Consider the following 12,348-nt stretch of genomic DNA (forward strand, 5'->3'; position numbering starts at 1 on the left):
TGACAAATCTAGAAGTTTTTGCAAACAAGAAGTATGTTTAAAGAAGAAACCAGAAAAAGTTGTGATGCCTCAATTTTCTAGTCGACAACACACTCAAATCTATGTTTTCCATAAATTTACCAACACAAGTGATGGCAAAAATTATACTAAGCCCTTCACTGTTTGAAATGTGTTGAAACTTGTCACTAGTCACATATCCAAAATAGCTAGTGCAGCCAAAAATTGTCTAATCAAAAGAGAAACAAATAAACACTACAGAGCATCCTCTGAGTTTCACTACCAAAATATAAAATCGGCAAAAGCCCTATCACATGAGAGGGACAAACCTAGACGAGTGGGTGGCACCAATACCTGGCCTTCCCTGCTTGACAGACTTGTAGCTTATGGAGAACTCTGCCAAGTAATGGTTGATCATCTCTGGCTTGATCTCAACCTGGTTGAAAGTCTATCCATTGTACACTCCAATGATATTTCTGATCATTTTAGGCACAATAATCATGTTGCACAAGTGGGTCCTCACTAGCTCAGGCTTTTCACCAGATCGGGCTTCACGTTTCTGATTTATAATGCAAATAGACTAATAGTTAGAAACATTTCTATTACTTGTCAACAATAAAGTTGCATTTGAAATAAAATAAGACTACCTAAATCTCTACACAAGGTAAATTTTTTTGGTATAAACCAGCTACAACGATTGGTTTACAGTAGTCAACTTTTTTTTCCTTTAAAAGTTCAGCTTATTAGAGTATCCAATGAACAAACAGACAACAAGAATTATAATAAAAATAACAAGAATTACTTGGTTGCAGAAAAAAAACAATAACAACAGTAATACTTTGAGAGAGAGAGAGCAAGTCATGTACTTGAGTATGAATACACCAAAAGCAATTAATAAAAACAGAAAAGAATTACAGGTGAGGAATTTGTTGTTTACGAGGTTCCTTTTCTGTGGGCCTCTGTTCCTTACATTTTGTTTCCTAAACACTATTGCTATAGCATATAGCGCTACTGCAGCATTGCCATTTGGCACCATATTGGTTATCCTTCTCATATGGGCACTAGTTACATCACATTTGCTTATTCTAGGTGGAATAGCTGGTAAAAACAGTAAGGTTGACTTCCAAGCTCCACTTTGAACCATAAAGTATCCCAGAGAAATCCCACCATTGCCTTGGTATAGGGGAACTATGGTGATGGCAGGATTCTTGCCTTTCAGTGCTATCTATATTGAACCTTACTACATCTTTGCAAGTGTACGGGGACACAGAATCTACACCATCTACAACATTCTCTTTATTGTCTTCATCATTCTCACCATTGTCACAGCATTGATTATTGTGGCACTAACATACTTTTAACTTGCTGCTGAAGATCATGAATGGTGGTGGAGGTGAGTTAATATACATTGTATTCTGTTATGTTAATTCCATACAATTTCTGTCTTTCTTTTCTATTTCATCTGTTTTTCTTTTAATCTATTTTTTCATGTCCTCACTCTCTCTCAGTTTTATTCTTTGATTTCTAGTTCTATTGATTTCTATTTACCTATGGTTTTCTAGTTGCAAGATCATGTGAGTATGAACTTGTCCTTCACAGACGCTCTAACTTCATGTATTTTGTGTTCTGTATGGTTGTGTTAATGCTTGAACAATAGTAGTTTACAATTGTTTTCAGATTTTCCTGAGTTCAAATGTGGCTCATCAGGAGGGCAGAAGTGTAGGCTACAAATATAAGGCACTAGGTTATTAACATCGACAAATTACTTTGGGTAGCAATAGAGAAAAAAAAACAATAACAACAATAATACTTTGAGAGAGAGAGCAAGTCATGTACTTGAGTATGAATACACCAAAAGTTCAAAACAATTCGTGAATATTGTAGCTTGGAGGTTTTCACACACCAAAACAAGCAGAAAAGAATATTGCAGCCCTTTTACTCGAGTATGAATGCACACATACAAGTCATGTACACTGAATGAAACTGAAAAACCAATCAAAGCATAATGATGTTCTTTGCCTCTTCCTCTTCTCAAATATCCATGCAATGAAACACACTCATATCAAGCTCCTTCTAGTTGTATCCATGCAATGAAACACACTCATATCTTTGCCACCTCCAGTCACCCATCCCCTCCTACTAAAATTTCAGGAAATATTTACATGCTGATAGTGGTTAGGGCCCTCCTGCTTAACTTGTAGTTCAAAGCATTGGTAACTTTGTATCCTCTAGCTAGATGCTCATGCTTTTGAACTTGAAAGTTTCAAGAATTTTTGTCTACTATTTTTATGGTTTGATGCATTTTATTGGACACTACCTGCAAATAACCACATATTACTAACTTTTTTGCACTTAAAGTTATCAGATTTTGACAACTGTATGTTTGGAATAATCTAGTGACCCACATGAAGTAATATAGCAAGGACTTAGGAAAAGTTGTCATTTGACCAGAAGATGTTTCACCGATGCTTAGGCACCAATATACCATATGGGGATTGTGGAGAGTGAACTAATTGTCTATGAAATTGCAAAATGAAGCAGCTTTTCTTTGGATGCCATGAATAAAAAGATGTGTGTCATGCATCAATGCCATGAATGGACCACAAAAATACTGGTATGACCCAACACATCACTTGAGCTCAACATGTGAGTTCACAAATTTTTTGAAAAACAACACTTCACTTAGCATGGAACATAAATAAAATAGTCTATTACATTTTCCAGTCGCATACTTTCAACTACAAACATATTGCATAACTTCTACACACTACAAAGTTCGTTCACAAATATCACTAAAAGATTATCATATGCTAGTTATTTCTTGAGAATAATGTGGTTATGGCTCCCAATGTCAATCACAAATCATGAGATGTTGTAAGGAAAACAGGACATCTTCACAAAAATCTACTTTGAACAAAATAATATTTCTTGAGAACTCAATATAGCTTGAGGTGGCTTCTTAGATGGAGCAAAAGCTTTTGCTGTGGATTTAAGGTCCTAAAAAATTCATAAGATTTAATGCACATATCAAATGTGGAAGTAAAGAATGATAAATCTAACAACATACATATTACTCTCCAAACTGGATGACATAAATGCAAGAGAAAATTCTAACAATTTGTTAATGAACTTGCAAATAAAGAATTGCCATTAGCTCATTAAACTCTAAATATCATCAGCATTGATAGCATTTGTATCTTCTACTTCACTTTCCTATTAACCAAACAAATTAGATTTTGTCAGCAAGTGATAATAGCAGATAAAAGAGTGAGTAAAAGATAAAATTCACCACATCCATATCTTCCAAGAATGTGTAACACTGTGGATCCTTCGATGATGATGAACCTATAAATAAAAAAATAATGCATTAGTTACACATTATAACATAAGCATTCACTAATTATAAAATTATTATTTTATTACCTCGTTCTTCAACCCACAACCAATTTTGAGAGCACATCAAAGCCTCTACTGTAGTTGGAAGAAGTCTGCTACAATGTGGACTCACCACCCTCCTGCCTGTACTAAAAGCAGACTCTGAAGCAACTATGGAGATAAAAATAACAAATATATCTGTTGCAATCTTTTGTAGAAGAGGATACTTCAGACCACTTGACTTCTAAAAAGATAGTATATCAAAATCTGTAGTTCTTGGCATCATCCCATCTTCTAAGTAATGTTCCAACTCCGATCTCTCACATGCTTTTTCCATATCTTTAGATTGTATAAACTTATCAAAGTCAGAAAGATCATCAATTAGTGGACATTTGGATCCAATACTTGATTGAGGAGAAAGTTGAGGTTCATTGGAGTTGTTTTCTTGTTTTTCATATTCACTGATCAACTTCAAACAAAGATTACTAATCCTCATAATTTTATTTAAAGCCTCATTATCTCCATAAATCTTCTTGTAATAATACTCTAACATGCTCAACTTGTATCTTGGATCTAAAACAGTGGCCACTCCTATAATATCATGGATCACACTCCAATACTTATTAAATTTTTCTAACATTCTAGGCACCATGTTTTTCACCACATCTTTTGGATCACTTGATCACTTAGTCATCTCAACTATAATCCCACAAATAGTTGAAAAATAGGTTTTTGTTGTAGGATACTTTATACTTAAAAGTAATTTTGTTGCACGATGAAATAACTCTAATTTCTCACAATTATCTTGTGCCACCTCCCAATTCTCTTCTGTCGGACAACACTTATAGTGGGGATCTCGATATGTTAAATGAGTAAAAACATCTTTATAAAACAATGCAGTTTGAAGCATGAGAAAAGTTAATTTCCATCGAGTTTTAACATCAAAAACAAGGTTTTTGGTAATTGAAATATGCATTTAATGGGTAGCCTCTTCAAATCTTTGTATTCTCATGAGAGATGATGTCCAATAAACAACACTATCACGAATTCTTTTAATTCTTTCTCCAATCACAGCCAAACCATCTTGGACAATCAAGTTGAGAATATGTGCACAACAACGCATATAAAACAACCGCCCATGTAATATTAATAAACCAAATGAAAGTTTATCCAATAAAATATCAATAACTGCATTATTAGTGGTGCAATTATCCATCATCAAACTTATCAACTTTCTATCAAAGTTCTACTCAAACAAACACTCAGCAAGAACTTCCTTGGTATGTTGATAAGGCACATATAAAAACCTGAACATAATATAAGAAGGTGATTAAATATTGATATTGAAAAAACATGTCAGTAATGAACGAAAAAAAAAGATTGATATTTGATAAGTACCTTATGATTCGACTTTGCAAGCTCTAAGAATTATCAATGAAGTGTGCAGTGATAGCCATATAACCCTTCTTTTGATTGATAGATGACCACATGTCTGTAGTGATAGCAACTCTACTTTTAGTTTTTTTCAACAACTTCATTGTCTTGTCTCGTTCCACATTATAAAATTTTTGAATATCTTTTTTCACAGTGTTTTGAGTAATTATTTTGAACAAGGGTTAAATAGTATTAGAATATTTTCTAAACTCATAATGATCAACCATACTAAGAGGATATTCATGTAGAATAATCATCATAGCAAGATCCCTTCTTTCAGCATCTTGAACAAATTGCCAATTCTCTATTGTTTTCTCAGCATTCATTGTAGTTTTGTTTGTAGCCAAAATATATTGCTGAATATTATTATGCTTAAGCCTAGGACAGATCTTAATATGATCATGCAAATGAGTAGTTCCAACCTTGGCACCACCAATAAGACATTTATGACAATAATTATACTCTGACTTATCCTTTCCACCAATCTTTTTCCTAGTAAAATATTTTCATACAACTGATTTATGCCTACTTGTCTGTCCAAGTGCGAATGTACCACAATTAGTTGATTGGTTTTCATTATCTTTTATTGAAACATGGTTGCTATCAACTGGTGTTAACAGAGCTTGAGACATACTATGTGAACTTGAAGGTTGAGAAATTAAATTATTGGTTCTTGGTTCTTCCTCTTCCATATCAAATTATGACATACCAACTTATAGCTCTACAAAACATTCATAAAAAATTGACATACATATAGCAATTTCACTAAAATCTGGTTCAAAATAAAAATAATAGAAGTATGGTAATAAGATAATAGAATTTCAGAGAGCCAGAATGATGCAATAAGAGATGAAAAATTGAACATTAACAATAGGAAAAAATGAAAAACATCAAGAATGAGCTAGTGTCTAGTGAGTAGTGACAGAAGCTGGATGAAAATTTACGAAAATCAACTTTACAAAAAATATCAGAAAAACTTTACGGTAATGTAACATGATGGAGAAATACAACTGCATAAAAAAAATAAAATGTTGTATGTTGATAAATACACTTGCATGTAAAATTCCCAAGCATATTGTCGATCCCACTCCTGTAGACACCCAAGATAATAACAAAAAAAAAAAGACAACAACACAATAAACAAAAGCATGAAAAATCTAAAAAAAATAATAATGTGTTGAATCCATATAGTCACTAACCAGCACATATCATGGCCAGTATTTTCTAATTTATTATGGTACACAAACCCCCAACCATAGGTAGTTTGTAACCCTTCTAATACAAGCAGAGGATTCTAGCCAAAGAGACCCCCTGCTAGGTAAGAAACCCTCCAAAGACCATGTTTGTACTCAAGAGCCAAAAAAAATTTCTAGCATGCTGATTCTAATATGATGAATAATCTCCATTGGCATATTCAAAATCAGGTCACAAATGGTGCCCTACCACATGCAAAAAAAAAAAAAAACCCAAGCATTTTAAGAAATGTGTTCCGTTAAAAACAAGACTCAAACATCCAAAACCAAAAAGAAAAAAAGAAGTCAAATACAAAAAATTGTTATTAGAACAGCTAAAAAAAACATGCCAAGAATTTTTTTTTACAAATATGTGACATACTTTTGATTGGTAGCGTGATGTAGAATATGAGTAGCGGATGTGCAATGATGACCATCATCACAAACCAGTAAAGAGATAGACTGACATTGAATATTAAACTTACATTGAGCATGAAAGTATAATGTGTTACGGTCACCTTCCAAAATCCACTAAGCTCTAGACGTTTGACGCAAAAAGGCTTCTTCAATATGAAATAAAGAAATAAGCTTATGTTTTAGCTCCGAGTACCCATCCACAAGCTCCACCTGTCCAGCATCAATACGATTTTCAAAGGCCATCTTTAGCATGTTGTATATTACCAAATTTCAAAATTTAAGTGCTACTTAATGGCATAGGCTTTAACACTACTCATTGCATGGGGGGCAGTCAAACATGTGTTGGAACCAAAGGTTAATAACAAGCTCAGAGTAACCGTAGCCAGATGTTGAAAAAGCGAGAGGGCGTAGGCAAATCTGAGTAATATTTGAATGAAACAGTTAGTGCCTTGCGATCTGAAACTGGATTGGAAACAACCTCAATTGAGTAAGGAAACACTGAGAGCCATTGTTGATTAATTAAGCCATGATCGCCCGAAATGTGTTTCCAAGCATGATTCAAATTTCAAAATATGTTGTACTTAAAAATCAAAACAAACAAGAGAAGCAGCAGTATAGATTTCATTTCTTTGGATGCACACTCCTGCATGCGACAAAAAGACTAAAATCACCTATCATTCTTGTGGAATCTGAACCTAGCACTGAAGTAAAATGACACAGCGAGCAACCACAGATTGTTGTAAATGACAACCAAAGACAACCAATCTTGCATCTCATCCCTTGCAAAGTTGGTGGACGAATTTGACACCGACGATGATGGTCGTCGATGGTTGACAGAGAGAGAGGGCTGAGGGCTGATGAACGTGTTGTTGCTGCTGCACACGATTTAGGGTTAGTAAGTTAGTATATATTATTATGGTTTTATTGTAATTTTATTAGTTAGGTTTAAGTATTTTAGTAATTTTATTAACGGGGATGAGGCGGGGTGGGGGGAAGTGTAAGTCCATCCCCGCACAGGGATGAATTTTGACCTTCATCCCCGCCTCCATCCCCATTTCATGCCTTTTATCTCCGGTCCATACGGGGCGAGACAGGGCGGAGCCCCATTTTCCTCCGGTCCACTGCCATCCCTGGCCACATAGTGGATGCCTCCTATAAAAAAGAAGGGGTGCCCCCGGATCAGATTACCAACAGGGAGCTTCGCTTGTCTAGCCGGAGTAGTTAGTGCACGTCATCTTGTGTTGGGACGTTACAAGTTCAAACCCCAAATGGTATGATTGTATAACTGGTAGGGGTCTGCCTAACCCCAACTTTCTCTGTAATAAAAAAAAAGGAGAACGGATGGAGCCTTGGACAGAAACACCATCCAAGGCCTCTGGATGCCATCATGAAAATGAACAGCACCCAGAACCTACTTAATGTCCCTTATTTTGGATGTTTTTTAGCCATCCATTAATTTTGCTTCATCGATGCCGTCCATCAGCAAAGTGAACACTTTAGGTACAGACCATCCTTTTAGATGAGACTTTGATGCCATCCATCTCTATTATGAACGACATTCAAGGAGTCTTGGACAGTTTTTTTGTTCAAGTCTCCTTGGACCTGATCCTCTTTCCTTACTAAAGAGAGGGGGAGGGGGGGGGGGGGCTGAACACAGAACCACGCCTTGCAAGAAAAGGCATATAACTAGGGGTGTCAAAGGGTCGGGTTTGGTTCAGACCCAAGTGGAACTTGACTTGGACAAGATCTTTGGGTATGGTATTAGGTCGGGCTTGAGTCTAATCAGGTCCACTATAAGAAAAATCATACCTGAACCCAATAAGAACTACATAGCTAGGTGACTGAAAGGCATATACATTCGTAAGTTTGACACCTAGGGTGCCTCTTGCCACATGATCGAAGCATCAGGCCTCTTGGTGGGCAAGAGGGCAAGCAGCCCCATAGCTCTATGCTGCCAAGTGTGGTGACCACATCTTGGCAGGGCTTTCTAGCATGAAAATATAATCACCAACCTCATATTGGCAAGCCTTCGGTTGGTAATATCCTTGAGGTACCCTCTGGGGCAGCCACGTTAACAGGCGGGTGGGCATGTACCTTGACCTGTAAAAATCCTTTATGAGAGATTTGGGATAGAGTGGGCATGCAGCTACATTGTTTTTATTATAACTTTTTACTTTGATATTGTATAGAACTGATTTTTAGCTTGTTGGAAAGATAACATCTTTTAGTTTAATAGATATTTTGGACAAAAATCTAAAAGATGTTTTTTGAAGTTCAAAAGTTTAAGCAAGCAGAACTTTAAAATGACATTGTCAAAGTGTTTACAACAGCATATCAAGAATTCGACTTTCCAATTGTCATTTGTGAATCATTTGCATGTGTCATTAATTGTGTCATCTCGGCAGTGTCTTCATCCTCGTCTATCCTTTCTGAGTCATTCTCATCAGATATGGTATAGTCATCATCATCATCTGATTCTCCTCTTTCAACGTGATCGTTGCTACGACTAATTGACTGTTCGAATACACAAACTAAATCAAAAGTCATCATATTATTTATCACTTTATTTTCTTTCATGATATAACATGTATGCATTTCTAAATTTCATGATTAACCATAAAAAATAATACATTCATCATCACACCTATATTTCAAGCATAAATTCTAAAGTCCAACTCATATCTAGTTGTATCATCTCCAGGTTCTTCATTCGAGGAGGTTTTTCATCGATTGTACAACATTAATTAGTCATGAAGGTTTTTTATTGTCTACACAATATCAATTATTCATGGAGGTTTTTCATTGCCTGCACATCATACATATATATCCCTAATTGGTTTAGGCAATTGCATGCCCTCTGCATGTATGTTAAGAACATCAATATTGCCTATTGTTTGGGACAGTTGAATGTTCACCAAAGGATTGTACTCAATAGATGATGCTTGAGATAGATGCACATTCTTTACAGGATTCTTATCATTATAATCAACAATTACTCTGTGTTTAACTTTGTAAGCCTTCAAGTAAACATCACTACTAAATAACATCGATTTTATATTATCATCGTTTAAAACATGTAACTGTATTTGTTGGTTGTCTACGTTGGAAGAATAACTATACAAGAGGCTCAATAATTCTTCCTCATATATGGTTTTATTAGAAATCAAAGCCACAAATTTCTTAAAGCTACTATTTTTGAAGACTATTATAGATCTCTAATTAGGATAATAAGACTAATGATAGTGTACTATAGTCTTTTCAGACACCATTATTAATTGTCTACACCAACCACACAATATATCATTCATTTAATGAAAATATCATCTAACAAAAATGTCATTCATATATCCTTCACATATTCAATTAACAACAAAAACCTAACCCTGTGCACAATCAACTCCAACCTCATCACACTAATTGAATGCTTGCACACAATTGTTACAGTTCAGAGTATGATATTAGATCCTGACCCAGTTCCTAGGATTCAAAGCTTTTTGGGGGTCTACCAGCACTGTGTGAGTCCCAAGTTAATGATATGATAATTGACATGACCTCTCTAACGATTGACAAGTCAAAAAATCCAGAGTCTGTAGCAAGAGAAGGAGAAGTAGGACACATGTCAAGCATATGAGGTATGCCAATTGAGGAATGAGTCCCACCTAGTGGGCGTTACATACTAGAGAGTTATATGGGACATCCTCTAATTCTAGAAGCTAATAAAAGTTAATTAATTATGAAAGAGTCTTTTAATTGATTTATTCTTGTAAGGAGTTCTTAACTAAAAAGAAGTTCTAAATTAGTTGGTTTCTTTATGCAATTAGGACTCAACTCAAACTCTCTTTATATAAGAAAGTCTTGGAGAGCAATATTAAGCATTGAATAAGATTAAGATTTTTTAAATCTATCGCTCCCTAGTCATCCCCCTCTCCTTGGATGATTCTCTATCTTTCTCTTTAACATCTTTCTCTTTCTTATTTCTCTCTACTCTCTTTCTTCGCCCTCATGACCTCTCTAATTCTCAGTTGACCAGGCCTCTTGGATTTGGACGTCCAGGCCCCTTTAGGAGCCTGAGCTCCTCTAATATCCCAGACTGTGTGTTTCTGCTTTTTCGACAAGCCAAGAGGCATCTCTGAGTTGCAGATCATGTGTTCGAGCTTTAGAATATGAGAAACTTTAGCTCAACCTGCAACATATCTCCTAGGTACTTCTATAGCCTTTTCATAGCCATAGGATATTTTCTATTGATTTTCTAGACCCCAAAAACCACAACCATATTCTACCAGGTACCCAAAATAATTGATTCTCCTAAACCGATAAACCTTAGCCATTAATAGCCTTTCCTTGAATTTAGGGTATATTCCAGACCCTTACACACATTCCTATGTGACCCTAGAACCCTTGAACTAGACACTATTAATTTTGGACCAAAACTTTACCTAAAATGCTTATTGAGCCCAAACCGCACCTACCTGATTTAGCCGTTTGACCTTGTTTTTATTGTTTCGGCCAAACTACAATCACGAGAGACCTCAGACCTCTTCCCCACCATGTTCAGAAGGGTTTATCACTCCCGACATGTGTACCATAGGTTTGACGATCCAATAACTCAAACTACAATTCTCGTCCATAAAAAATCTGGACCTACCTTCCATGCCTTCTTTCGAACCACTTACTTAAAATATTCTAGAGGATCTAACAACTGTCAACCCTAACCCCATTATCGAAGAAAAAACCACCAAATAGTAAATAAAAAATAAAAAATAAACATAAATCATCTATAATACCAACAAATATATATAATCATCTACAATACTAATAAATATATATCTATGAAAAAACCCTAAAAATAGTAAACCTTAAATGAAAATTTTGGTGTTAAATAATAAATAAAAACATAGACAAGCATACAAAAATTTATGATCAATTTAAAATGCAATGCATAGGATACAAAATTATGCCTAAAAGTTAAAAAATATTTAAAAAGAGAGAATGCCAAAAATATGTGCTTATCGAAAAAATAATGCCAAAATAACATAAATAGGTAAAATATGAAGCAATTTTTTGGAGTTGTACATTTATTTATTCATTTAACATTAAAAGAGAATGCCAAAATAATTGATTAATGCCAATGTTTAATTAAAATAACAGATTTATGTTAGAAATTTTAAATGATAATTGTTTCATCTGTTAAAGATGTGCTTACAAGAATATCTCGCCACTGATGAAATGCCATAAAAAATAGTCATCCAAGAAATTTGTCAGAGAAAACATGATGGGGCAAAAAGGGTTGGGGACCAATAAAAAAAGACCTTAAAATGTGATTATCATTTTTTAAATATAGTAACATTGCATTTAATGCTAGCACGATCATTTATTAAAATAATAGATATATTCACATTTAAGTGTTTAGAAAATTTGTGAATCTCATGTTTAATGTATGAATGTTCAGAAAGTCTGCAAATGATGCACAAGATTAACATATACATGTATTTGCGAATGTAAGAAGACATTTGCAAACATCCTTGAAGAGTATTTACTTAAATAAGATTCACAAATTATATTCACGAAGTTTATTTATAATTGAGAAGGTCATAATGTATTTGCGAACATTGTGAAAGTTAGGGACATTCACAACTAGTATTTGCGAATGTTGACAAACATTTATAGATCTCCTTAATGAGTATTTAATTAAAAGAGATTCATAGGTTATATTCGAGAAGATCATATTGTATTTGTGAAGGTTGCACTGTACTTACGAAGGTCTTATCAGAGTACAAAAAGCGTGGATATTGCAACAGGTATTTGTAAATGTTATACACGTTTGCAGAGCTCCTCGAGAAGTATTTACTTAAATGAGGTTCGTAGGTTATATTCGCAAAGTTTGTGCTCTGTT

This window comes from Nuphar pumila, chromosome 10 (genome assembly GCF_984573655.1).
Source record: "Nuphar pumila chromosome 10, dmNupPumi1.hap1.1, whole genome shotgun sequence".
Lineage (NCBI taxonomy): Eukaryota > Viridiplantae > Streptophyta > Magnoliopsida > Nymphaeales > Nymphaeaceae > Nuphar > Nuphar pumila.